At 33.2% G+C, this 25,589-nt stretch overlaps 1 protein-coding gene across 7 annotated transcripts in view; it reads left to right on the top strand.

The window, feature by feature from the left end:
• LOC105837498 (serine/threonine-protein kinase MARK2) overlaps positions 1-25,589 on the top strand; it is a 125,800-nt gene that overhangs the window by 20,210 nt on the left and 80,001 nt on the right. For 2 of the 7 annotated variants that reach the window (XM_012682348.3, XM_012682349.3), the window contains exon 1: positions 22,573-23,232. The exons of 4 other annotated variants lie outside the window; for them this stretch is intronic. The gene's annotated coding sequence lies outside the window, so the exon portion shown is untranslated. Of the gene's footprint in view, positions 1-22,572; positions 23,233-25,589 lie in introns of those variants that run through there. One more of the 7 variants, XM_012682350.3, reaches the window with a different exon arrangement.

Below are 25,589 nucleotides of genomic sequence, written 5' to 3' on the forward strand. Positions count from 1 at the left end.
ACATTTTTGCAAGAATGCTCAATCTGTCCTTTTTAGAGTCAAAGCATTGATCCCAATCGGCGTGCGGTAGAACGCTAGTATCGGTCGAAGTGATTGCTGACACGATTCTTGATCAATTAATTCTCTCTGCAAAAGTCTCTATTTTGCTTCCATTGACGCGAGAGGCATCATATGCCAAAAGTGGAATTGACTTGTAATAAATTTAGTTAGTCAAACAAAAATTGACTAATTTAGTTAGTCAAATAGAAACATTCATTAAATAGAAAAAAATATTTTATTATAATAAATATATATAATAAATATAATATTTAATAAGTATTTTACATTGAAACGACAAAATTATTTTAACAAAGTCATAAAATTATTTAACTCAAATAAGTGAGAAAAAAGATTTATTTGTGACCATGATATATATTATTAGAAAACTCAAATAATCGTATTTGTTACTTCAAATAAATAGTTTTGTTTGCTTGTTTCAAAGCTTACATTTTTTTGTAGTAAATTTTATCAAATTTTAAAGAAATATTTCTCTCTGTGTATCCGCAACCTATGAACTATAAACGCTGTCGTGTTCTATTTAATGCCTAATTTACATTTGATTTACAAAAAACTATCAAAAATTTTATCGATTCTTTCTGGTAATTAATCGGCTAAAGAATCTACTTCGGCCTCGTTAGAAACTTCTCGGGAAATGCAGCAGTCATAAGCGTGGCGAAGGTGAATGGGCTGGTAAATTGGAAAAGAGGTTCGGAGGGTACTACATGTTTTTTTAAATATCGCGTGTTATATGTATACGTGCTTGGTGGTGCCACAAACCACTTCTCGACCTTTGAACCTTTCCTTAACGAACGAGCCGGGGGTTGAAAATGTCACGAGTGCGCCGCTTTGCGAGTTTACATATACGTTTTATGACTGACCCTGGCTGATCGACTATACGCGCGCGGTGACATAACGTCACGGTTGATTTGCTCGGCAAATTCGATTTTGCCGGCGACGACGGCGCGGCGGCGGACTTTCTTTTACGCAATGTCATGACGTTTCCCTAATTGCTGATTGCGTAGTGCAATATGAAATATCGCGAGAAAATATCTCGTATACAGACGATCTCGTAGATACAAAGCCGCCTGGCAGTAGAATAAGCTTGTGAAAAGTTTATACGAGTTACAATCGCCTAATTGTGTTACCAGTCAAAATAACCTTAATTTAAATTCGACTAATTTACAATCGTAACAATGTAATGTAAATCACATGCAAAAATTATTTATTTCGAGCAGCTGCATAATAAAATATGCGTGTGCGAAGAGAATTATACGTGTAACACGCTCATTATTGCGCGAACAATAGAAATTCTTAATCGCTTTTTAATCACAGATAAAACACAAGCTTGTTTAACGTGTTTGTTTTCTATTTTTGTGGAACTTTTTTTTTTATTAACGATACCATAAGAAGTTCTAAAATACGCTCGATCATTTAATTAAGACGTGAATACGCACATAAGAAAAGCCCATTATTATCCACTTCGGATGAAGCGAGTGCCCCCTCAGACACGCGGAATCATCGTTCTATCATGCTTCATTGTCTCTGGGCCTGGAATGTTTCGCTGTCGTCGGTAGGTCGGTCAACATGTGCCTCGTCACAAGTAATATGTTAAACTTTACGGGTCGACGCTCGCAGACGGAAGAAAGTGTTCGACAGAAATGGCTGGGAGTCGCAGCACGCGTTTCTCAAGATTCGTTGAAGTGAGCTCAGCTGAAGCTGACGTAGAGCTTACATATGTGAACCGTTTCTGGTCGAAACTTATCGCGGCACATTTTACATCTTTATCGAAACCGCGTTTATCGTTCTTGCGACCTCCAGATATGTTCAAGTACGTTCTTCCTGTTGCAACGCGTCCTTGAACCGCGTAAAAGGCAAAATACTGCTCCATATTATGACATCACACGTATCGCAAAGTTGCTTCGTGACGTCTCTCTATGGGTATAGGGCGATCGCTTGGTATCCCACAGCAACGCTTTCTTAATTAAGCTAAGAAAGGTTAAAATTAAAAATTTGCGAAGAATGGTTTCTCATCTGAGAGGATACATGTTTTTTTTTACATTTTTTAATTATAAATTGATACTTTAATTCAATTTAATTGTTGTGATTTAATTGCTACTAATCTTACGACTGTGTTTTAAAGACCGAAAATTTATTCGGCGCACAGTTCAATGAACTTTTTGAAAAGTATATAAAAGTACACAAGTAGGTATCAGTGATGAAGATATAACTATGGCCGAATTAAGACATATTCTCTTATTAATTGTGTTTTCACATGTCTATATTCTCTTATTGTCAATATATTTTACATTTGAACATTTTACTATTGAATACATAGAAATTTTATCCGTTCTTATGGACAAGGCATCTTCTAGTCGACGAAATCTATTCGGTTTCACTGCAGTTTGTCGCCGTAAACATATCGTACGAACTCAAATATGATTTAACCAAAAGACACGTGTCATAAATAAGCCGACAAATCTGGTAGACCTTTTTTCCACAAACATATATACACACACATACACACATCTAGCCCAGATTTCGTCTCGAATGGGACAGAACGGGAATCCGTAGCCGATGACTCGGCCGAACAGGTTTTCACGACCAACGGCTTTCGAATTTTCTCTCTTGGCAGTGGTACGCCGGTGCTTTATCGTCGTCACTGGGCAGGAAGCTTTCACGTTTTCACGCTCGTGAGAGCGTCGATGAGTTATCGAACGAATTAATCCCTCGGCCCAATAATTAACGGCGCGCGGTTATGACTTTCGATTGTACCAGTTTAACCGTCGCGAACGTTAATGAACGGTCTACGTGAATTATCCACAATCCACAATGTGTTGAAATGCAATAAGGGCGAGATGTGATCTCTCTCTTAAATAAAATATAAAGTAGATTTAATCTCTTAAATGTCGATATTAAGCGAAATTATGTCTTAACGAGACAAGTCTGTAATTACGATTCACTTTATTATTACAGAAAATTTATTAACGTGTGATGCTTACTATCTGTGTGATTCTGTTTCTCTCTTAATCTTATTGAATTTTATTAAAAACATATAAGCTTTGATTCTTATCTCCACAACATCTCTTAATTGTTTCTTTTTCATAATCTACCGTAAAACGTTTTTCACTTGCGTGAGATTACCTTCGCCAGCTCAATGTGATCTCATCTTACGGTATATTAAATGCTGATTTATACTGTTAGTTAACTGACTCACGATGCCCCGATGTCGTATCGCATACGTACATACCACTCAACATTGCAGCTATGCCGGTCGCGCGACGACAATCGTACGGTATCTGTAATCGACAATGATTTAATCGGTCATCGAGTCATTGGACCTTGAATAGGGCTCGGGCGTCGAGTTCGATTTCGCCGGTCGATGACATTGTATCTGTTTTCAACGGCGGCGGCTCAAAATGATACTTGTCAATTTAATGGCGCCACGTCTGCCACGGTTTCGTCACAAAAATCGATTGAACTTATGTCACGGAAATTTAGCGCACATATATCGCACGTCATGTAGAATAGAATCCACCGTGTTTATAGTCAAACAGCGGACGTACGTGTTCATATACAAACTTGCATAACGCGTGCAGATTCTCATTGCCATATACATAAATAGATCATTTATGAATACATTGGTTTATTGATTGATTGATGTGTAAACAGGAGGAGGGGGTGATCTCGCGGAACATCCTTAACCGTAATTTTAATAATATAGTCTCGTTACTTTAATAACACATTTTTTAAATCTTTAATAACAGATTATTTAGCTTAATTTTAATTTTAATTGCAGATCTTAATCCAGTCTTATCTGATTGTGAGATATTTTTGTTGAAAGAAGTTTATTTTTAATATCAAAATTATCATTATAATTATATCGAAATTAAAGCCTGTTAAAAAAATAATTTTGATTGAAAAAAATAACGAATCTAAACTAATAAACCTTGCAATGCAAAATCTATATATATATATTGCGCCCTACATATTTCCATTGAAGAACTGTTTGTGACAGCCAGACTCTCACTTTTGAGTACTTTTATGTCCAGATTGCTGCATAACATACCGTTCTCCGACTATCGAATATAAAAATTTCGGTTATTTATAAACGGATATATATATGACGGGTATTATTCTTTTGCATAATTCTAATAATTTGCTTAATGTGTTTAATAAAAAAAATATAAGGAATGTAACTTGTTTTAAGCAGAAATATGAAAAATAATTATTTGTGTATATTTCTCCTTGTATCATGTAGGTTTTATTTTAAAGTTTTTATTCTGTAATTAATTCAAATCTTAGCCTAAATTTATTTTTAAATAATTGATATCTGTATTAATCATGTTTTTAAGTAGCTTTTTATTCAAATATGATTTCTAAAAAAAGTATGTTTAAATTAATTATAATAAATTATAAGAAAAATCATAATATAATTACAACATATTAACATATAATAATAATAATCCAGGAAGAACAAATTATAGACACTTTTTTATTATCATTTGCGATTTGATTTGATTTAATGGCAAAATATGATCTGTTATCCACGTGTTCCGCCTTATTAATAATATAAATCGCAAAGTCGAATCGAAGAACTGCATATATATCCGGATTATGAAACGTTAAAATCTTCTCTCTGACCCTGCACGACGTAACGGTACCAAAGTCGTGCAGAATAACGTCGATAAGCTTAATTAACCCGGTTAACACTCGGAAGATGCAAGAACAACGGCGAGACAAGGCCGTCTTTTTATCTTGCGCGTGTCAGTTCTCTTTCACTGGATACTTTGCCAAATCACAATAGCGATTTGATCAGATTAGCATTGATTCGGACATAAGCATTAACATAAATGCAAAATTATTGTGTCGATTTCCACAGATATGAATCTAAATATAATCGTTTTAACTTTTTTTAGCAACTTTACTTGGTTTGTATTAAATCTGATGTATTTTTAAAATATAATTTATATAACTCAAGGCAAAAACGTATTACAAATTATAATCTAATTGACAGTTTTTTTAGAAACGTTAATTTGAGTCTGATACGAATGCAATTTATTATAAAAGGTACACATAGACATAGACACTTCTTATATTATTAAAGTGAAAAGAAGATCATGAAAATGAATGTCATTAAATCAACATTTAAGCGCTAATGCGACTTGCGAGATTGAGGAAAATTACTTTCTTCAGATGCGTTCTTTCGGCAAACTCAATGACGACAATTTATATTGTCGGATAATTCTATGCTCATGTCTTGTTTATAAGTGCGATTCACGCTAACTAATAAACTAGGACTACACCGCTTTTTACGGATACGCTTTCTCTACACATTTGTCCAGCAATCGCTGATGATGATGATTGTAAATCGCGGATGCGTTCGTAATCACATTTATCTAATGCAATTTCGAGATTGCACTTCGCCGCTAATGACGTTTTCCTCACCGGAAAATCAAAAGAACACATCGGATTTTTTACGTGATAAACGATAAAATAATAAACTTTTATATTTATATTATTTGAAAAAATAATTTTTACACGGAGAAACACGATTTGCATATATCTACAATTTTTAAATATCTGGTAAAAAGAGGTTGTGCATGCAACAAGCGCTACGGTTAAAAATTTATACAATAAATTTTTAACGAGAGCTTGTACTAGATACAATTTGTTTCGAGTTTTTCCATAGATTTTCTTTCTATGACATTATAATATTTCCTACCAAGACATTATGTTTTAAAACGCGCAAATATCCACAGAATTATGGTAATAGATGCTATAGTGTTTGTACTCGATGCAAATTCTCGTAGGTTTAAAACTTATTACATTATTTTTAGCTGGCGTGTTATAGATTTTCCATCCTTTATGTTATACACACAAACTTTGAATTTATGGCACATAGCCTGATATCAGTAAATTTTAATTTCGTTTTGCGTATTTTATTATAAAAATATTAATTGAAAAAGTTTTAAATAAATTTAATACAATTAAAAGGTTCAAAAATATTACAAAATTAATATAAAAATAAGAAAAGAAATAATATGCAGGGTTATAGGCAGCATAAAAAAAGGAATATTTATACAATACGAAGACATCACTAACGTTGCTTTTCATTGAAATTTTATATATATTTCTGATGCATTTTTCTCATAATACTATTCTAATAATTGCCGATTGCCGAGTGACTGTATCACAAAACATTATATCGTGCATACGAGCGGACTGTTATTTTGTCTGAAAAGACGCGAGGGCGTCTGTTTTTCTTGCCATCTCGGAAGCCGCATTACAGGTCTCGTCACGGGACGCGCGTTCAATCGCGATCAATTAGACACCAAGCAGAATAGTATGAGCGCTGAATCATTCGCAAACTTGTCGTGCTTGTGCACAATCGAGTTTGACCCGTCGCTTTATTCTCTCTTTCCCCTCCTTCTTACCACTTCCTCTTCTATTTTTTTCTCGCAAGCCATATGGCATAGATGAACATCGTATCTACGTTCTCTTTCTCTCTTTCACACACATATACGCGCACGCGCTTCATAATTGTTCATTGAGCCTAATTCCAATCCAAGATATCGAAGCTTAGAAGATGTTTGAGAAGCAGTGCCATTTTGTAATCTCAAAAGATTGTGTATTATTTCAAATATTTTACATATAAATAAAATAATTTATATCAAAAATGATATATTAACTGCAATATATCTTTAAAATTGAAAATTTTATACAATGAAACTTGTTTTAATGTAATTTTTTTATTGATTCACTTTTCCACAGTAGTATCCATTTATAATTTTTTTCTTTTAAGAAAGAAAAGTAATTGATTAATAGATTAATTACACGTATTTAATTTTATTCAATTTTTAATTTATCCTTTCCTCGTCTTTTTTTCATTTTTTTCGTCATACTTCAAATTTCAAAAATTAGCAACTAAAAATTTGATTACTAATAATTCAATTTCGTTACATTATATTGTCTATCAATTTTTTTATCGATAAAAATAGATAGGCAAATTTTTTGATGATTGGAAAAAGGTTCTTCCAATGTCTTCATTTGGACTTAATTCAGCAATGGATAAAAGAACGGGCCTGTTCACCTTGCCCCGTTCGCCTTCTCGGACGCTCTCGAAGCAGGCATAATGATAATGCAGTCATTCATGAGTGGTATCCAGTTTTCGCGCCGGGTGCTTGGATTATGATTGACCCAAATGTAGCTACGACCTTGCGAATCACGTACCCGCCGAGAGAAATGCGGATAAATATAAGATTGAGCACAACTTGTATACTTAAGTGTGGTCCAAAGTTGCCACAGTCAATTGATTACTATGCTAACTTGGTCTTAATGTTTTTTTTTATACATAATTTGACAAAAAAACGAAAATTGTTTTTGAAAGAATTTGTGTATTATATATATATATACAGAGAGAACTGTTTGTTTGAATTTAATATATGTATTTGTTTGAATTATATTTATTTCACTAGAAAAAATTTATTTCTTACAAAATATTGTTTTATTGAATAAAAATTTGATTGTTTTATTACATTAAATCAAATTGTTTAACGTAATAATCACTATTATTTGAAACAATATTTGATTAACACGAATAACACGGCTCATAATTCGTCAAAAACATTTATGGCAGATCGGATAGATAATCCGAATAATCCGAAAAATTACTTGAAAAGTTCAATTCGATAGCAGAACAAATACCACCTTTGAAAAATTGGATTCTCTTTAAAGTTCCATCCGACACAATAATAAATTTCGAGGTCCCTGTGGACAACAAATAAGCTGTTGCTACATCACCCTCACTGTCCTCGTTAAAATCCTACCGAACTTTTCGATAGAAACTTTGTTACTAGATCTACGTGAGTCGTAAATGTAGCTCTTCGGCGAAGCATACGATCCTAACTTTCAAGTTCCCTTTTAAGTCACGCAGTTTTTCTTCGCACATTCGACGCCAAATGTCCTGTTTATTTCAATTCCGAAATCCAGTACAAAAATCGACTGCAACATCTTTTTACATTGCTTCATATTTATACAAAGAATTTAATCATACATAAATTCTTAAGTAATGACTAATCTGGCAAAACTTTGTTAAATTGAAGGAACCCCTCTCAACTAGACGCTTTCCGGTCCTTATCAAATGTGTCTACAAATTCAATTTACTCATCATACCAAGAGCTTATTGTTATTCTAAAGTCAAATTCCAATATGCACGTCGAATACATATCGGAATTCGAGTATCTGAAGCTGGGTGTGCAGGCATCATCGCCATCACCTCAGTCGAGTTATGATCGCACAGATTTAGTCTACACGGCATTTCGCCAGTGCAGCTAATCGTCACTGGCTAGCACATTTAACAACGTGTTCGCGTTCGATGTCGTACTGTCACGTCGGCAGTAACAGTGGCGGCAGCAGCAGCAGCAGCAGCAGCAGCTCTCTCGAGCGATGAGACGATAATAATCGGATCGATACTCCGGCTTATTCGGACGGTAACGCGAAATCGCTTCCATGATGCGATATCAGCGATGTCTCTCCGCGGTGAGATGTGCAATTCGATCGCCTCCTCATCCGTTGTTAAAAATGTTTGGCTGCAATGCGAGCCAAAAGATATCAAAATTTGAAAACTGCAGGCTCCTTAAAGTATTTTTTTTTTCTAATCAAGATAGAAATAATTGTTGTGAATACTCGAATTTTGGCTCTGAAACCAGCTGCAACGAACAAAACAAAGAAGCTTATAATGGTTTATATAGCGAAAATAACCATATTTTTATTAATTTTGGACTAATGTTTAACGAGTAAGTGCTTATAAACAAACTTTTGCATGAATATTTATTAGAATTTTATTAATATTTGTAAAAAAGCTTGATTAATTCGTAATACTACTTTTTCATTAAATTAGCAAATAAATATTACAAAACGCGATTTTATTACGAGTAAATAAAAAATTTAATAACTTTAAACCAATAACTTTACGCGCTCAATTTTACACTAGTATTCAAGTGTTATATAACAGAATAATTTAGGAAATTTTTATATATTTGCTAATGCATCGGGTAAAATACATACATCTTTGAACAAAACGGCGCTTAAGAGGCCGACGCACTCTTCTTTTCAACGTACACCTTCTACCGTTCCACTTGCATGTCATTGATTTTCAATCGACGAAAGCACCGTCCGATAGGTCGTCCGTAAACTCGTGTTCTAGCACAAGCCGCTCAAACAAGCTTAAAAATATGCTACGTATAAGATTAATTTAATTTCAAATTTTCGTTTAAACTTATATTTTTTTTATGGAAATATTTCAGCTCGCGATAACTTAAGTGAGAAAGAAGGAGAGAAAGAGAAATCAGGATTATCTGTAATATTGTATAATATTTATTAAAATATTAGCAATAAACATGATGTGTAGATATACGAATTGGGTGAAATTAGTGTCGAATCATAGCGATCTTACCGAAAATTCTATAGCGTGGACTAGCCTTTAAAGTGCAACGACACGACGTGCAGTTAATTTGCGATACTCTGTGGAAGATTTTTTTTCAAGATCATATCATGGTCGTGGCGCAGGAAATTTCTCTGTCACGAGAGTGCGAGACGCGTGTTGAGCATGCTAACGCACGTAATTAATAATTGCATTAAGGATAAATATTAGCCCAGACGAGAAACATGCTACGAACATTGCATTCGCATCTTGCAATATGTGTTGCTTTTAAATTGAAATATTTGAGAAAACAATCATGTACATGACCGAAAAATTCTGCTGTTGTATATTATATTCCAAAATTTTCATAATATTTAAATCGAAAATCACATTGTAATGTATAATTATTTTCTCGTAAGTAACGAACTTTTTGCAATACTTCTACTTGTTTTAAATATTTATCCTTTTTTTTTTTTTAATATTAAACATGAAACATTTGTTCTCTAAAAATTTCGAGTGATTCAACACAATGATTTTACTAAAATGCGGAATTATTATAAAATTTGCGATGCAGTATATTTTAACTATAATTATACCGTTATACGCTCTCTTTCGCTACCGATAGAGTTTCGCGATGGCTTCAAGTATTGCGGAAAGATACGCCAGATGGCGATCACAGTCTTTCCGTTCAACTTGACGTATAATACGAGAGAAGGAAGACAAAGCCGCTCGATATCATTTTATCAGTCGCGTGACACGTCAGAAAACCGATATGTTTGCCAGCTGAAGTCGATCCTTCGTCATCGCTACAACTGGTAGATCTGCATCCTGTACAAAAAAACAAATTTTTATATTTTTTCTATTTCTCTTTTATCTATATATTTTTTAAATATATTTATATCGATATTTTATTATATATATTAGGAAGAAAATGAAAAATTTACAGCATGATGACAATTTAAAAGAAAATGTCTCTGTAGAACAATAAAGTTGAAAATAAAACTAATAATGGAATTGGAAAGTTGCAGAGATAGAAAAATAATAAACAAGAACAAAAAAATTATTGTTATACACAAATTATCTAATTAAATAAAGATAATAAATGTAAAAAGACTTTTTACACAGAAAGTTTAAAACTATTGTATAAAAGAATTTTTATTTTTCCGATCGACGTTATATTGTAATTGCTGATGAATATATTTTAATACTTATATTGGATGACGAAAATATTATTGCACATGCAAAATCTTTGACAAAACGTTATTATTGGTTTCATTTTGCATGCCATCTCTTTATCGCGTAGATAATTCTAGTTTCGAAATTGACATGCGGGAAAGATCTGTCGCTCATGCGAGGAGAACCGTTCTACGCAAGTATCGAACTGCCAATGCTTATTCGCATTCGCAAAACTGTGCGGGACGGCTACTCGAGGACGGAGATGACTACTTGCCTCGCGGCGGCGACGACGATGCCATAAATGGCATCCTCAATCGAACCCGAGGATCTATTGTCCTCCATGCGCAATGTCGCCCAGGTCGCAGTCGAAGAACATTAAGAGTCAATTATTTCACGATGCGAGACGCACCGTTTCCACCTACGAAAGAAACGTGCTACGGTTGGCTTTAAGCCCTGTTCAAACAGAACGGTTCAAACTCCATGGCGATTTCCAAGAAATTGAGACCTCGAATGATATAATCGAAATCTTCGAGATTTTTTGTATAAAAAATCAAGTACCATTATAGACATTTCTTTTCACTTTTTCTCAGGGTCAGATGTTTACCTGCCCAAAATATAAATCATTTACATTACGTGTATACAATGTAAACTGTATAAAATATATTACGTGTCATCTATGTAAAAATATAATAATCAATAGAGATTCAAATCGCTTACGTTACTAATAAAAATTATTAGTGGCATTGCTAATAAGAATATATACCGTTAGAAATTGAACAATAAAATATAATTTTTACTATTTTATCAGAAATGATCTTGAAAATTTACGACGCGGACCTATTTTTCTGTCTTATTGACGTTAAAAGCCGATTCTAATGCTTCGTATCTTCTCAATTCGGTTATTGTATGAAATAACTAAGAATAACTAAACTATAGAAAGACTTTCTCTGAGTCAGCGTATCCTTTATGATACATGAACATTACGGATAATTATAAAAATACTAATATTTTAAGTGATATCCTAGAGTGACCTAGCTAAATGCTCTATCAGATTACGAATCAATAGAAATTGTTTATTAGTCTGTTATAGATAACGTTCTATTTGAACTGAGCTTTACACATTCAATTACGAAAACGTACCACATCGTACATGTCACGTTATCGATAGCTGGCTCGTACTTCGCTGCATCGCATTGCCGAGGAAAACTCGATTTCTGTCCTACCTAGTATAAAGCGTCACAAAGATCACTGACTTGCTCTTTATTACGTATATTATAGGTCAAACTGTGACAACTGTCCACCAGATATTCGATACTTATGAATTTATTTAACATACTAATAACTAAATAGTTCACAGAAATTAAATTCACATAAACAAGAAATCACTTTCAAAATTAAAAATTAAAAATTAATTCTTAATTACGTATTTATTACATATAAGTCTTATAATCTTATTCAATTGATGTTCTATATTTCACATTTCGTGTATTTGTGTCATCATAATTTGTGATTAAACATATTGGATTTTTTTGCTAGGACTTTTTTGTGCACGTTACAGTATACAGTCTTTGTACACTTACAATTTGACAGTTTAATTTACAGTTTTCACAAAAATGATCCGTCGCAAAATTTTATTCTATTCAGTTTCGAAAGTATGTGTTGCTCACGGAATACAGTCGCAAAAGAATTATCTGAGTTTTTTAAATAAATTTGACAATAAGTCTGACCGTTAAATTATTACAAGAAACTAATTACACGTGAAACTCGAAACTCGAAAGACAAGGGTAACAGAAAATATGAGATTATTTGATATAATAAATCATTTAATATAACGAATTCTCACTTATTGATATTAAAATTGAATTTATATACATTAATATTATTTAATATTTGAAAATTTATGTACATACAAAATTCTATAAATTAATGTTAACAGAATTGGATCTTAAAATGCATTAAATAAATAATATTTTATTATTAAAAATTATTAAAAGATTAATAAAATAACATTGTAGCAGTTTTTCTTTCTAAAAAAAAAGTAGTTGCATTTTCAGAGATTCTCAGAAAAAAAAAACGTCTTATCGTTTGATGCTTTCTTTTCATTTTTTTCAGGCTCGTTAAAAGGAAGCTTTAGAAAAACATATTTTTACAGCTCCGCTTTTGCCGACACGTTATGCAATCATGTGCACTATCGTTTCTCCTTCATTCTTCCAAGTTTACTGTTCATCACCGTGAGATCACGCTAAAAGTGATGTCATATAGGCGAACGGAAGATACCAACTCTCTTGACTAAGGATCAATTATTACGTAAAGGACGATTTTACTCTGTATTGAGACTAAAAAAAACAAATTTGCAGTTTGCAATTCACACATGAAGATTAAATAGTCCGTTCGTTACGGTTCGTTACAGCAAACTACATGATTATCGCGGATTATGACAGCACATGGCTCCATTTGCGTCCATTGTTATTGGTGTAAATCTGTTTTAGATGTATTCTAATATCAACACAATGCCAAGGAAATTTTCGGTTAATTTACAATTGCACGAATTAAATTCGATGGTCGCCGACGGAACACGTGCGTGAATGTAATTTCGTTGATGTCAGTATAATTGTACAGAAACTTCAGTTTCCGAGCAGAAAAAAGAACAGTTTTGTAGATTTACCTAAATAAGCTGGATAATGTTTGTCGAAAAGAGAAAGTGCATAAAGTCAAATAATAATTGCATGATTTTACGAAATTTTATTATATGGCTTGAGTTGTCATTGTAGAGATATCTATTGTAAAATAATATGTTATCTACTTGTAATACGATATTATTGAAGTATATAACTTTCGAAAATATTTTGCTTAGAAAAATTTATCATTACTGTAGAAATGATGCCATTTCGGTGTTTTACGATCAGGTCCATTGTGAAATAAAATTCCTTGGAACGATACATTTGATAAAATGAAAAGAAAGATTAAAAAGAAATCACACATATTACATAAATAAGGAAATATATGCATATAATCATGTATCTTAATTGTCTTAAAATGTCCTAGAAAACTAAAAAAAAATTTACATATTAATAGCATATCGAATGCAGCACACATTATACATTAAAGATAAGATATTCAAGGGTTAAAAGGGAACATTGGTATAGAATTAATTAACTGATACACATCCAGCCGGTATGATGGTGCTAATCATAGTCTGTTCAGTCCACGCTGACTTATTCAAACGGTGGTGCTGGCAACGATAATGCCAGCGATATTCTGGCTCGTGAATCATTACTCACTCAGCCTTATATAAGGCTGTTTTATTAGAATACCGGCGGCTTCGAAAGTTTCACGGGAAAAAAGTCAAGTTAGCCGGAGCGTCTAGACTGTTGCACCGCAACATGTGACTCACAATCGAGACAGGAAAGATTAACCTGTCTCTATTCATTAGACACCAAGCTGGACATCGTAAGATTGTAGTGTAGGAATCCTACATATGTGTCGTGTCGCATTTCAGGTTTACAGCGAGGTTGTATTTTATTCCCAAAATTCTATTAAGATAAGAATCACCAGTTTGAATACAATTTTAATGAATATTACAGAAATCCTTAATATTGTAGAAAACATATTTAATCTCTTTTATCAGGGAATGTTGTGAGGCAAAAAAAATGGAAAATCTATGAAAAGATTCAACAAAAAAGAAGTTTGTATGCGTGACATACTTATAACTAATTTATCTTGTCACATAAAGAATAAAGTTATAATCTTTATGAGGATGTAAGGAAGTTTTTTTTTTTGTAAATGCTTATCTAATTATATATAAATCGCAAAATCTATTTTATTTTATGGTAATATTATCTGTGAAATAAAAAGTGTAATATTGAGAGTGCTGTTTATAATTTCTGTTTATTAAAAATAAAAGATAAACGATTTGCACACCGAAAAAAATGTAATATATCCAATAAGATATGTACTTGCGGGGTGCCAACTACAGATATACTCAATACAATAATGTATGCTATTGCAGTATCAACATTGTACTTGCATTAGCAATAAATATTATTGTATTGAGTATTTTATGTAGCTGGCAGCCCGCAATTACATATGTTATCGGCTATATTACTTTTTTTTCTGTGCACCTATATAATTTATTTTGGTTTTCAATATAACGTGTCATATTTTTATTTAGATAATTATGATATAATAAAAAATGAATAAGATCACAATCAAAAATAGAATCGTAATGTACCTAATTCTCAATTTTTTTGTATATGATTATGAAATATAAATGTTTTCAAATGTTTGATTAAGATTTTTTTTTAAGACTTATGCAAAAAACTACCTTTTTATATATTTTAATAAAAATATGATATAAGTTATTGAATTAATGAAATAAATATCTGAATACAATTCTGTAACAAGCTACTTGTGGAAGAGCTAGGACATATCTGGTACACATGACGATCAGAAGAGTTTTTGTATTTAGGAATTTGTTCTTATTTTCAGGTTTCAAATTTCGTCGTTTACTTATTTTTGTTCCAGAATGAGTTTTTCAATAATTTATCATATTTGATTTATCTAACTATTTTTCCTTTTGCTGAAGATGGTTTAAAAAAAGGCCGAAACGTACATTGAACTGTTCATTTACAGTTTTTATTAGCTTAAATTTGTTACGCTCTACTTACCGCGCTCGTCTCGCATTGCCGCTTGATTTTATTTCTTGGTTGAACTTCTCACGAGACTTACATTACTTTCTTCTTATAAATTATTTTACCAGACTACATCTAGATATAAAAGCATAAATAAAAGAAAACGTTCGATTTACATCATCAATCTAAAGTCACAATTAAAGAACAGTGATTTAGCGTAAAATTTTCGATCGTAAATGCACTTAGGCTTATTAGCAAAAACTAATTTTTAAAAATCATGATAGATTTTAATAAATAAAGTCCTGAGATTTTGAGAGACATCTATAGCAGACTTTATGATTTATTGAATGATATATGCATGAAAAATATTTTTAAAAAGTATTTTATATTATTGGATAATAATAATAATAATAATAATAATAATCTGTATAATATGCAGAAAAAAACATACGACGCCAGCATTGAGATCTTGCCTTAAGATCTCACCTTCCCTTAATAACATCGCCCTTCATCTTCGACATTACGCAAATTTCCTTATGGGAAGGCATTCAGCACAGTTCGTGTTATATTCAAATCATTTGTACTTTACTGTCGTACTTTAAACATAACGGTATATAATTGGCGACCGAGTTAATTAGGTTAATCTTTATGCACTTAAAGAGCAAAATCCACAACTTCTCGCACTATGGCGCAATTTTTTCCCTCCCCCATCAACGTTCTATCGTTGTACTTGTTGCACGACTGGCGAGTAAAGCTGGTCGAGGTTAAACATAGTTTTAATTACTGTTCGCGCAACTATTAGCTCCGAGGAGCATTAACTAGGTTGATTTTCTTCATGGATAATATAAAGGGATGATGTCAAGGATTGACGCTTGCGCGAGAAATTTAATCGCAATCGATCGAGCTATAATATCTTTTCACTCCAGATCCGATCGCTCTGACACCGATTAAATCAGTATGAATAATGAAGTCTATAAAAATAAATATTTAAAAGCCTTTAAAAAGCTTAAAATCTTAAAATCATCTACATAAGAAATCATTGACAAGAGCATTAATCAAAATAGCGAGAATATAAATTGAGAATGACGTAATAGCGAAACTCGATGACACGGTTTACTTGATAATTGATAGCTAGCACGACAGATTGTCGATGATGCAAATGAATTAATAGCGTGAATCTTGGTGTGTGTGTTTGTGTCTGTGTAAAAACCAAACAGTTTTTTTTTTTTCTTTAAGTCTTTATTGAACTAGTGTTCAATGTCGTATTATCGCGTATAAATACATATGTTTTCTCCTCAAGTCATATCACTTTCTATCCGCGAAAAGATATATTTCTCTGCGAGAAAGTTCCCGATTACCGAAGGTTACGACCCTTTCCACTTTAAACCCTTTTCAAAGATTGCCATATTGCCAGTTTGAGAACGAGCATTGATCGTTATTTATATAATTTCAAAATGAACTTTGAATCTTTAAATTAATTCAGTGAGATAAGATGATAATTACGGCTAGTAACTACATGTAGAAACCACAACACGTATACCACACAAATATACACATTTCTCGTTCATTTAATTGCACAAGAAAATTACACGTTTTTACACATGGCATGTGCCAATAAAATTTTAACAAAACAAGAGAGCTCCGGTTTTTTTTTATTACATTATTACAGGAATTCCATCATAATAATGATGCTGATTGGAATGTTTTAACACTATAAAATAGTAGGGAGGAGATACCACTCGCGGTAAGGTCTCTCATAAGATGCTTGTGAAATAAAACCCGTCCAACCGAGGGTTAAAAATCCACGAGAGATCCTCACGTGCACAGCTCGTGTAAAGGTTCGCCTCGCACTAGGTTACATGCATCAATTCCCAAAGTCAATTAATCTAATGGATCCGTCCGCTCGTTTTTCTGATCCGTCTCCCACCCCCAAGTCCTTTCTGCCTTTGCCCCGTTATACAAAGTTCTTCCGCTCCCTCCCCCCCACTCTCTCTCTCTCTCTCTCTCTCTCTCTCTCTCTCTCTCTCTCTCTCTCTCTCTCTCTCTCTCTCTCTCTCTCTCTCTCTCTCTCTCTCTCTCTCTCTCTCTCTCTCTCTCTCTCTCTCTCTCTCTCTCTCTCTCTCTCTCTCTCTCGCTCTCGCTCGCTCGCTTTAAAACTGATGCGTTCGTTCTGCAACGAACGCATCTGGGAACGGCAGATTTAATTTTTATTTATTTTCATTTGACTCTGGTGTTTGGATCGTAAACGCACGTGAAATTTGCGCATAAATACATGAGCACACCTACACAAAGTCTTGTCCTCGATTATATATATAAATACATGCGTTTGATGATCTTCCATGTCGTGTAATAATCGTCTACAGAAAAAAACATTATCAAATGAACAGTATCAAATGAAAATTAATATATTCTTTTTGACAATTGTTTCATATATAAACAAATTATATTCTAATTTATATATGAAATAATGATAATCTTGTTCATATATAATCTTCTTTAAAAATTTTGATAATTTTAAATTTCAGCGAAATATTACATTTTTATTTCAATATTTGTAATAATTATTTAAAGAGCACGGTGTATTTTAATTATAATAATAGGTATTAAAGAATTTAAATTTTTGGTTAAAAAAATATATATATATTCTCATTATTTAGTAATAATTTTCATGAAATGAGAGAGAAAAATATCAAATATTAGGAAACACAACAGTATCTTTTTTTTTAACCAAAAATTTCAATTCTATATTATTTATTATTACAATTAAAACGATCATATACTGTACTCTTTAAATAACTATTACAAATATTGAAATAAAAATATAATATTTTGCTGAAATTTATTTTATATAATCTTATATTAATATTATATTTAACATTTTGAAAATAAAGATATTCTCGAAACAAGAATGTTCCTTTTCGGGGTAAAAAAATTAACTAGGAAATTTTTAATTAACATTCTGTATTGTAATAATTCACGTGTTTACGTGCACACAGTTATGCATTCTAATTAATAATATAATTATTATGTAATTACATAAATAGTTTTAACTCTATCCGCTTGTAAGTTTTACAATGTCGCAAATTATTAGTATTTCACTGTTGTTATTACATTGCACATCAGATATTTAACTTTATTGTGAATTAACACAATTCAGCAATTTCAGACACTGTAGTTTAAAATCTTAAAAAGAATTGGGGTTATCTGAAATACGTCACGTGATGTGATGGATCGCCGCGCGCTGCTTTAATTAAGTACGAAACGTAATACTAGCGAGAAGAACATGCTAAATTCGCGGAGATTTCTGCGCGTTCTCCGTTACTCTCTAATACGGACTTCATCAGATACAACACTTTTGCAAAGTGTTACAGGAACACACACTTGCGCGACCGTTATATTGTAAACGCAGCTCGTAAAAGTACGCGCAGTATACTAAGAGATTTCTCGTACACTTTCTGACTCGTAGAACCACTTTGTAGTCAAAACAATTATAATTAGGTAATACTTGATCTATGAGAAATGGCGTGTTACTTCCGAGTTTTCACCGAAGCGTAGCATGAGATTTTATCTGATCCACTTAATTTTATCAAACTGTACCAAATTGTATCAAATTTTAATACCGAATGATATTACAAAAGATAATAGATAACGAGATGTAATTCGTGTGCTGGCAATATAAATCATAAGCGATATCGAATGATAAAGACTCGATCATTTTTTTAGAGAAATTTCTCAAAAAAAGCGACAAATACATACGTACAGCTTTTTTTATGCTATTTTTGTCGTGTGTACGATTACCATTGCGTTCCATTGATGACTGACGGCAAATTGATGGGTTGATCGCTACGCGTAAATGTATCGGAGTCCCTTGACTCCCCCTTCACCCTCGATACATACGACAATTATTGTTATGACGACGGTTTAATAAAAAAAAAACGCACGCATGAAAGAGAGTCAAACGACAGTCGAACACGCAGATGTACGTTCACGCTTGCCATTCTATATATGTATACATCAATAAGGCTCGAAAGTAGTATAATGTCAATGAGCTCGGATCTATGAAGTTCTGGAATGACATTCTATTGATATAGAAGAATAATAATAATTACAATTTGAGTAGCACTTTTTATAGTTCTCGAGTTTCTCATAAAAAATAAAAAAAGTTTTACGTTTTTCTATTTTTATGTATATAAAAATGTAGAATTTTTATTTTTATAAAAAAAACTCGAGAACTATCATGAAAAGTGATATTGGAACTGTAATTATTTTTTTGATGTTGCTAGACTGTCGTGCCAGCTTTACCTACAGATTCAACGAGCTGTATTTTTAATTCTATGAGATTGAAGAGAAAGAAGTTCTATGGTTATTGGAGCATTAAAATCACTCATGAGTGACAAAAATTACATTTGTCGATAATAAGAGCCACTAATTTACATTAAAACACTTGATGTGATTATTGACATTTAACTGAAATCTTTTTATTATTACTTTGGTTTTATTCTTGGTTTTAACACGTTTCGCAGTTTTCTCAAGACAAACAGTCTTTATTTTCGCGCATCAAGATTTGGGCGGCATCAAAACTTGTATAACTTTCATCTTCCCGTGTCCGTGGCTCTCGTCCAATAAAAATTCATTCGTTGCACATCGAAAATAAATGATAGGGATTTCAACGTACGTTTGCGCGAATGTTTGTCGTTCTTTCGGTTTCTAAGAAAAGATTACGTCATATATTATGAGCGAGGTATACGTAATATTTAATAAGTAGTAAATAAATGACTTTCCAATACAAACGATTTTATTTGAGAATAAAGATGTGATCGCAATGCTGAGAACTGACAGGCAGATAAAGGATATATACTCTTGATGAAGAATTTTGAATCGAATAAAATTAATTAAGAAATACGATTTTCTTAATGTAAAATAATTCATTTTTATGTGTACTTTAGTTATATAATTAAATATTTCGTATAATGATGATTATAAAAAGCTAATTATATATTTTAAGGTGACATAAATTTAAAAAATGAAAAATTATTAGTTTCTTACATGTTTTGATGAAATCGTGATTTTTCTTGAAAATTATACGAAATCGAACGTCAGTGAATTTGCTACGTAAACGATCACAACAGAGAGTAGTTTATTTAATGAAAATACCGTTTTTTTAATTAACTTAAAAAAGAATTTAATTCCATCTAAAATGGCTCAAGAATGTTATACCGATAAACAAACTATTATATATATATATAAAACATTTGGAATGAGTTCCAAATAAATATGTACCGTAAATATGTCCACAAATTTTTCTCAATGTACATAATTATATACATCGAATCTCAAAGAGTTAACGATAGACTGATTGTTTCTGATCGAGAAGGATCTTTAGAGATACAATTAGTAAAATATTTTACAATAATATAAAGTGTTTCCAAATTGAAAATATTGATTGTTCCTTTAAAGGAAGAGAAAAATTTGTGGATCGGTACATATTGAAAGAAACTGTTTGAATATGGTTTATATGATATTTATAGGATAGGAATTTTAATAAAGTTTTATATAAAAGATAAATGAGTCATAATATAAAAAGAATTGATGAGTCATTAAGTGAGAGTCTAAGTAAATAGCGAGATGAAAATCTGTTGGGATAGGATAAGTTTAACAGGATTGCCTAATAATATTACCAAGTAAAATTATTCTAAGGGCCGGTTGTTCCAACTTCTTGATAAACTTGCCAATCAAGTAAGCATGCATCTATCTTAATTTTTTTACTAAACAACTGTAGAGAGACACATATTTACTTAGGTTACATTCTAAAATTTTATTAAGAAGCTATAGTTTATGTTACAGATGCTATAAGTATCTGTAAGATACTATAAGAATATCTCTATTATTGGATACTTATACAGGAACTTATTATTATTAATTTTAAACGTGCTTTCTTTATAATATTATAATTTAATTGTAATATTTAAATGCTTTATGAGATTATTTATAAGAGATTATTTTAAATGTAAAAATTAATATCTATCTATATAAATAAAAATGTAAATGTTTGTTCCTCATCTAAGATCTCCGTAAGATTTTCACCGATTGCTTTAAAATTTTGACACAACGTTGCATTCGTAACCGGGAGTGTTCTTATGGGGTTTGATTTTGGATATACCGGTGTTTCAAAAATGATGGCCATAATTTAAGTGTAAAAAATAGTTTTTCATTAATATTATTGAAATTTTGACACATTGAGACGGGGAGAGACGAGGAGAGACCGGGAGAGACGGAGAGAGACCGGAAGAGACGGGGAGAGACGGGGAGAGATGGGAAAAGACCGGGAGAGACGGAGAGAAACGGGGAGAGACGGGGAGAGACCGGGAGAGACGAAGAATGTTTCTATTGTGTTTAAATTAAAGTAATAAAAAAAATAAAGATGGCTGTTATTTTATTGAAAAAAAGGAATTTATTTAAAACAGTTTTTTGAATGGATTTCTAAATCCATGGCAGCTTTTAGAAAAAAATAACGAAATATTGATTCATAAAATTTATTAATGGTAAATTAAATACATTCACTCTAATTCAAAATGCTTAATTTAAAAAAATGGGTATTTTAAAAAGAATTCGGCTTTTTTAATTGAAAATTATTTCAAAGTTTTAATAAAATAAGATTTATATTACATTATAATAAAAATACAAAACAATAAATAGAAACAAATTAATTGAATACAGTGCCAAAGGTAATAAATAAATGAAGTAAGTTAGAAGTACATGAATAAATGAATATTAGATTTATTAAAGATAGATAAATGCTTATTCAAAAATAAAATAAAAAGAGCAACAGTAAAGCAAGGCTCTTGAAAGTTAAACAACGAAAGCAAAGAAAATTTGAAAAAAACGTAGCATAAGAATAGAGAGCTACAGCAACGCGTGGCAGGGTGTAGCTAGTTAAAAAATAAATTATTTAAGTAGGTTAGAGTTTATATATTTTAATGATGTTTTTAAAACTTTTTAAAAATATTATATGTTCATGAAGATATCTATTCATGTTGTTGGCACTTTTTGCATTAAAATATTTGTTTTCTGTCTTTTCGATGCCCAAATGCATTTATTTCGTTTTAAGTGCAAAAATTTTGGGAGATTTTAAGCAACATGAACAAATTTAATGTTCTTTTTTAATTTACTTAGGGCTAGTTGTTCCAACTTTTTGGTAAATTTACCTACCAGATAAGCATGTGTCTATCTTCATTTCTTTTCTTAAATAAATAAAGACGAATATATATTTATCTGATAGGTAAGTTTACCAAGAAGTTGGAACAACCAACCTTTAATGAGAATAAAAGAATAAGTATTTAGAACAAACATTTTAAAGTGAATATTGACATATTCAGATATTTTACAAGTTTTCATTATTTTCGGAATAATTATAAAAATTTTTGATAATGTTTTATATTTCATATTTCAGTTAATTATATAATTAGATCGTTCAACACTGTGAATACTACTTACAACATTCAGCAATCTCAGCTCCGTATTGTGTTACGTCAGGTAACTGTACTGAGACGTTTACCTTCCATTGATTTCTGCCAGTATCAATTTCGTACATTTAAACGATCTGGCGATCTCATTGAAGCTCCCGTTCGTGGAAGCTGCCGCCCGCGCGCACATATGTGTGTCACGTGTGTGCTACGCACTCACGCACGCACGCACGCACGCACGCACGTACGCACACATGTGACGCGAAGCGCAAGGCGGACGGACGGGGCGGCGTATCACGCTCGCTGGCAAGATCCAGCAACGAGGAGAGCTCGCGTATCCCCGCTCAACGCTCGACGCTCGACGCGCTCAGTTAGCACGAGACTCGCGATCGGACAGCACGCAGTTGAACGCGATTGCCGGTGCGTGTGTGTATGTGTGTGGTGCGTGCCACGACGACGACGACTTTTTCCGAGCTGTTTCCTCGACAGATCGCACGACACGGTACGACGACGTCGCGCGTGGATTCCGCGGGACCAAGATACTTTTTTTTTTCTTCACGGTGGTTCTCGTCTTCACTAGCGAAGCCAAAAATGCGTACGGTACATCTCGGGCCGACGACGCACACGCATGTCAGTCGAGCGAAATGTCAAGGATGCGACTTTGCCATAGCTCCCGCTAGTGATAGACGTAACTCTCGTGTTATCGTGTATGATAGTCCTTCTCTCCGACTGTTCCATATTTCCCCCGCGACGATCAATTTCCGCACATCTCGCGGAGAGGAATGTGGCGGAAGCTCTCGCAACGTATCCCCCATGTTCGCGTACGTGACAAAGTGAAAGGGTTATGATTCGATGCAGTTTGTCCTGCTGGTGATGATGGTGCACGCAACACCGTGATGCAACCGTGTCTCTGCTCCTCTCGAGCTCGCGATTAATACAGCTGTTTGTTGTTGCGCTCGTACGCCATCAGTTTACGCCGCGTAACATATCTTGTTTTCGATATAGCCAGCGCACGCGGCCAGAATGGCAATGTTGATCTCACTCTCTCCCTGGAAATTTACGCGCATATGATGACGCGCGCGGGGTGACGTCGCCGTCCTCGTCGAGGGATAACACACGCCGGGCGTATTATTCCGTTGATATTAATACCGAGCGATGTAAACATTGTGGTTCGACAATTGGCAAGCTCCGCTCCTAAACGGAGCCTGCTGCCGTGGCGTGGCTCGCAGGAAACGCGCGCTAATACGAAAGGGACTCAATGACGTAAAACAAATATCTATTATTGACGATTAACGGTAATAATAGGGATTAATTTTGGTCCACCTGACTGGCCGAATTTTATTACGGTAATTGAGAAAAATTACGACACGTTTTTTTTTCTCCGGCCCTTCCCGAGCAACTCAATAATGGAATAATCATCAAAGACAGAGATTCAATACTCCGAGTTCACCGACGATGAATAATGCATTCGTCGAACGTGACTATTCATTGAACAAGCGTCCACTTCCTTCTTTAACCGAGGAAAATAAAAACGAATAGTAATTTTATCAACTCGAGAGTAAATTATCTTGGGTAAATTATTGTAGGTGAAGCCGGACTTGAGATGGACGCTCGTACGATGGAATGTGTTATATAAATATGAATTATTAATTGTGTGTGCTCGATTGCCTATTAAACGTGTAACAAGAAGATACACGAAACTCGTGAAAAATAAACATCAGAAGCGCTGCAAATCAAGATTTAAAAAAAATACAATTTAACTCAAGCGAGTAATCTGATAATGAAATCCGCGTCTTCTTTCCGCGGGAAGAGATAAAACTTGTCGTTTCTGGTGCGTTTCCGGAACACCTAGTCGCTTGGTTAGAGTCGCTTCCGTAATTCGTTCCGTCTTCTCGCGCAGAGGACAATTGCCTAGAGATTTCGCGATCAGTATCGGTCCATTCTCCCGTTCAATGCGAAATATCGAATTCCTTTGTTCCGTCGCGATCGGTCTGCCGATTCGCATTTCCAACTGGGACTCTGACTTGCAGTTTTACCTGTTAAGCGGAATGTGGTAGGAGCGCGGCGACAGCGTCAATTCGTATGCGATGTTGTGTGCGATGACACAATGCTTTTTAATTTGCAGCCTCGAGGGTGCAACAGGTCCATTCGAAGAACGATGTTATCAACGATGTCGCGCGTACTGAGGGGGGTAGGTGCACATTTTCTCTTAAAAATTACCCTGAAAATCGTGGTAATTGTGAGACAACGTAAACCTTGAAGAATTTTACTATACTTTTAACAAAATTTACTAAAATTTTAATAAAATTTGGCAAAATTGTAGTAAATTTTCGTAGAAGTACAGAAAATTTTTCTAAAATTTTAATAACATTTGACAAAGTTTTAGTAAATTTTGTTAAAAGTATAGTAAAATTCTTCGAAGTTCACATTGCCTCACAATTACCATGATTTTCCGGGTAATTTTTAAGAGGAAATTCTCTCCGTGTGACTAAAGAGATCTCTCAGTCGATCTATCCGACGATCACGGGACGCTTTTATTCCGCGCGCCGCGCCGCCCAGCTTCATTAACTCGCTCAATCGCTTTTCGGTCCAGCCTATTTCTCCACAAACCGTCGCAATGTCTTATTATAGTCATTGTACCCGCGATAATTATGCTATAAAAATATTAAGTACTCTATATGGTCGTGTACCCAATTTGGCTCATCTGTCGTTTCCAAATAGTTACACAATGAATTTTATAGATAACACTAATCGCTCAAGATGTCGATGTATTTGCCACTTAACTAGTCAATATCTACTTTCTATGGTTTGTTTTGTAATTACACTTTATTCAAATTGTGTTCTTCCGAATCTAAAATT

This window comes from Monomorium pharaonis, chromosome 3, assembly GCF_013373865.1.
Source record: "Monomorium pharaonis isolate MP-MQ-018 chromosome 3, ASM1337386v2, whole genome shotgun sequence".
In the NCBI taxonomy this organism is placed as follows: Eukaryota; Metazoa; Arthropoda; class Insecta; order Hymenoptera; family Formicidae; genus Monomorium; species Monomorium pharaonis.